Here is a 5,471-nt window from a genome sequence, read left to right as displayed (position 1 = left end):
TTACCAAAATGTCGCCATGGTTGCGGGAATCTCTTGCTCAACTTTTCCTTTGTTTTGTTCATGTGGTCAAATCCATTGAAAGTGCAACTCTTTGGCTCCCTTGGAAGTATTTTTTACATCATCTTAACTTCACCTTGGCTCCCCTATGGCTTGAGACTCATCCAAAAATGTCCCGAAAGACATACATTTCCTTCAATTCATCAATTTATGCACCTAAAGATATAAACAATTGAATTAAGGCACATTTTGCATAAAATCAAATTATTTATCACTCAAAATAGGTTTATATATAGGGTGAAAATATGGACAAATAGGCACACGTTTTAAAGTGTTTTGATTTATTACTCCGGATAATTAAGATTTCATGCTCTACTCTGATTTGTAAGTTGTGTTTTATAATTTTTATTAATAATTACTTTATTATTTATTATAATAACATTGCGATTGTCTATAAGCTTATTTGGTTTTAATATAATAACATTGCGATTGTCTATAAGCTTATTTGGTTTTAAATTGTTTATTCATTTTTATTAACTATAATTCTTTATTTATGAAGACACATATGCAATTATTGAATATTTGTATTTTTTTAAGCTAACAAAGAAAAATTCATTCATAACTAATGAATTTTTTAAGCTAACAAAGAAAAATTCATTCATAACTAATGAAAGCATCTAGAGTTGTTTTCATTATTATTATTATTGTGTATGCAAAATTGTTAAAACTTGTAAATCTTATTTCATGTTATTTGTTATTAGTTTTTTTTCCTGTAATTACACACACACACACACATATATATATATATATATATATATATATATATATATTTCATGTATGGCCCATTTTGTATGCTATGCCCCGGGCCTATAAAATGATAGGAACGGGGCTGTAGCCATACTACAAGAATTGTTGAAACTGGAAATGCCAAGTTCATTGAGAATGATAACATAAGTGGGAGTGCTGAACCACGAAAAGTGGAACTTAAAGAAGTTACGGTGCAAGATTCTCCGATAACTTCTTCTCAATTTGTTTTTCCTGTGCGTCAAATTACTTTACCTAGAGTTACTCAGATTGTTCATCCTGCAACGAATGAACAATCTAATGACTTACCTAAACAAAAAATTAATGATCAACCACTTCATGATGAAGTTGTCAGTGAACCCACGAATGATATTCCTATAGAAGTAGCATTAAGAAGATCTCAAAGACAAAGGAGATCTGCTATATCTGATGATTATATGGTTTATCTTCAAGAATCAGATTTCGATATTGGAATCGATAAAGATCCAGTTTCATTTTCACAATAGATAAATAGTCCTAATTCTTCTAAATGGGTCGAAGCCATGAAAGATGAGTTAAAATCAATGGAACATAATGAAGTATAGGATCTTGTTGATTTGCCTGAAAGTTGTAAGCCAGTTGGCTGTAAATGGGTTTTTAAGACCAAACACGACTCAAATGGCAATATCGAACGGTACAAGGCCAGACTTGTTGCTAAAGGTTTTACTCAGAAAGATGGTATTGATTTCAATGAAAAATTTTCACCTGTTTCAAAGAAATATTCATTTAGAATAATTATGGCACTAGTAGCTCATTATGACTTAGAGCTGCATCAAATGGATGTGAAAACGGCCTTTCTGAATGGAAATTTAGAAGAAGATATTTACATGAACCAACCTGAGGGTTTTTCAGTTGAAGGAAAGGAACACATGGTGTGAAAACGTAACAGATCTATATACGGACTTAGACAAGCTTCTCGACAATGGTATCTTAAGTTTAATGATACTGTAATGTCCTTTGGATTTAAGGAAAACACTGTTGATCAGTGTATATATTTGAAGGTCAGTGGGAGCAAGTTTATATTTTTGATTCTGTATGTCGATGATATTTTGCTTGCTACTAATGATCTTGGTTTAATGCATGAGATCAAGATGTTTCTTTCTAAGAACTTTGAAATGAAAGATATGGGTGAGACATCCTTTGTGTTTGGAATTGAAATATTCCGAAATAGATCACAAGGAGTGTTAGGATTGTCTCAGAAAGCATATATTAACAAAGTCTTAGAAATATTTAGAATGGAAAAGTGCTCTGCATCTGTTGCTCCAATTCAGAAGGGAGATAAGTTTAGTCTTATGCAATGCCCTAAGAATGAATTGGTGCGAAAGGAAATGGAAAATATTTCTTATGCATCTGTTGTTGGGAGTTTGATGTATGCTCAAACATGTACCCGACAAGACATTAGCTTTGCTGTCGGGATGCTTGGTAGATATCAAAGCAATCCTGGTATGGATCACTGGAAGGCTGCAAAGAAGGTGTTGAGATACTTACAAGGCACAAAGGAGTAAATGCTTACTTATAAGCGGTCCGATCGCCTTGAGGTGATAGGATACACGGATTCAGATTTTGTCAGGTGTTTGGACACAAGGAAGTCCACATTTGAATATCTGTTCCTTTTAGTCAAGGGGGCTATCTCTTGGAAAAGTGTGAAGCAGACTGTCATTGCTGCATCCACTATGGAAGGTGAGTTTGTGGCATGTTTTATGGCCACAAATCATGGGTTGTGGCTGCGGAATTTTATTTCAGGACTTGGAATTGTCGATAGTATTGCCAAGCCGCTGAAAATTTATTGTGATAATGCTGCAGCAGTCTTCTTTTCTAAAAACGACAAGTATACAAGTGGTGCTAAACATATTGATTTGAATTATCTTGCCGTTAAAGAAGATGTTCGGGAATGAAGATTATCAATTGAACACATTAGCACTAGATTAATGATTGCAGACCCATTAACTAAAGCCTTGCCACCAAAAGCATTTAATGAGCATGTTGAGAGAATGGGTGTTATTGAAAACAGTTAACATTATGTTAAGGTTTGTGTTTTTGGTATATTTGATACTTAGAGCTCAATATAATTTTGTTCCTGTATTAAGTATCCTGTTTAGTTTGGAAGTATATATACATGAATGTTTTAAGTCAATATGAACAAGATTTGTCTGTGACAAAGACATTATCGTGGACCATCATGAAAAATATTATTATGAGTCTTATTAAGTTTGAAATTAATATTGTGATACATGGAAGGGACTGCGTTAAATTAGTGTCGTATTACCGCCATGATTCTTATTAGTTTCTAACTGAATGATAACTTATGTTCTGACCAATGTAACGAAGGAATTAGCTTATACTATGCATATTATGTTTCACGTTCATTATTAAATTTATGATTTATGAGACAAGTGGGAGAATGTGAGAATAATTATCATTATTATTATATGATTCATTATTATTTTCTATGGCTCATAATATTTATTTAATAATAATACTAATTCTATTATTGGTCAGATAATGTATGGAGCAGTTTCAACTGATCAGATAACCATCTCATACACGTTGATGGAACTGTGAGATGGTTTATTAACCTCTCAGGACTGTAGTCCTCTCCCCAACCTTCTGTAAAAACTAAGATTCTCTCTCCATCAGAGTTCTTAGGCTAAGGGAAAGCTCAAGGTCTGGAGGGAGAAACCAAGTCTCCCATTGAAGCATCTGCAGTGAAACCATGGAGACAGGTATATTCATTAAACGCTAACTTAAGTATTTGTGAAAATCATGTGTTCCTAAGGTCCTGTATACTTAAGTTTTGACTTACATGATTGTATTGTCAAACTTACAATAAAAATGTGTGTCAGTAATTGGAAATGAATCATTCGATATATGAAGTAATGATAGATTTTGGTTATCAAATATCAATGCAGTTGTCCAACAACCATCTCATCTTCTACTAATATTGACGTCATGCATTTCATTACCAATTTAGTTACAGATTACTCATTTAAAAATTACAAACATGATTTTAGTTTCAATCCCATAATTAAAAGTAAATGTCTGTAATTGAAAATTAAATGAACCATTAAACACAGAATGGTGATGATTTTTGTCATCAAATATCACGAAAGAAGTAGCCTAAGAACCTTCTCATCGTCTACAAAGATCAGTTTGAACTAGTAATAAATAAACACATGATATCAATATTTAATTTGTAGACAATGAGAAGGTTCTTGGACCACATCTTTCGTGACATTTACTTTTAATCATAGGATTGACACTAAAATCATAGTTGTAATCTTCAAATGAGTAGTTTCTAACAAAATTAATAATGAAATGCTTGACATCAATATTAATTAGTAGAAGATGAGAATTTTATTGGACAACTTCCTTGCCATTTGATGACAAAAATCATCATTACTTCATGTTGAATAGTTCATTTCCAGATACTTGCACTTTTGATCGTGAGTTTTGACATCAAAATCAGATCATGTGAAAAAAGTGTGATATGAGTAATTCGTAGACAATCAGAAGGTTTAATTGTGATATGAGTAATTCGTAGACAATCAGAAGGTTTAATTTAGAGAACACATCTTGCATAATATCGACAAAGGAAATCATCACTATTTCATGCTAAATTTGAAGACAACAAATAATGACATAAGGGAAGAACATGTTTAAAGTAATTAACTTGATAATTACGAAATTAAAAATGACTCTTAAATTGAATTATTTTTCAATGAAAATTGATTGTTAAGACTTACAATTAGCACGAGTAGATAGAAGCATTCGTAGTAACTTATTGGTTCACACAATTGTATATAAATAGCATATATATTTCCTAAATAAACATACATCATCAGCATCATCTATATATCATCTTCTCCTTCTTCATCCTAGTTCAATGGCTTCTAGCTTAGCTTGTTCTTTTAAAAAAGAATCAAATTCCTTTCATTCAATTTGTGAGTCAAGATGCATGGCTTTTAAGGTTGTTTCCTCTATTTTCAGTGAAGTAGTGGTGATGGTCTTTGAGTGGTTATTCTTCTCTTGCTATTCAAAATGATGCACTTTTAGTTTCTTAATTATTATATAATTTTTTAAAACTTTTATCGGTATCACTTTAATCATTTTAAAAACTAACCGTGTGTGTAGTGTGCAAACTTCATTTTCATTTTCATTTTTTAATTTTCTAGAGAAGAGAATTTTTTTTTTTTGCACTTGGCAAATATGTTTCAAATTTTATCAATTTTGAAATCAAGAACTATAATCATGCCACTTTTAACCCAACAAAATTTAAATTTTATCAACTTATCAATAATATGATCATCAATATCGCATTAATAATACTTAATTCAAATTAATATGAAAACTTTTTGGTCATGATTTTTATTTTTAATTATAATTATCTATAAGTAATATAATAATACTCATTTTTAGTACTATTTTTATCACAAGTTAAAAATGCTTGTTTTGATTATATTGAACATAATTTTTTTTTTATTAATTAAATTTTTTATTTAATATTATATAAATTATTATTACTTATTTTATTAAAAATTAATTTAATTACGCATGCACATATTATAACTACTCATTAGTAATAAAAATAGAGTTAATTCCAGCAATAGTCCCCCGACTATGTTGATTTTCCA

The sequence above is a fragment of the Ipomoea triloba genome, chromosome 9 (assembly GCF_003576645.1).
Source record: "Ipomoea triloba cultivar NCNSP0323 chromosome 9, ASM357664v1".
Classification (NCBI taxonomy): domain Eukaryota; kingdom Viridiplantae; phylum Streptophyta; class Magnoliopsida; order Solanales; family Convolvulaceae; genus Ipomoea; species Ipomoea triloba.
The sequence above is the reverse complement of the archived record's forward strand: the minus strand, read 5'-3'. Positions refer to the sequence as shown.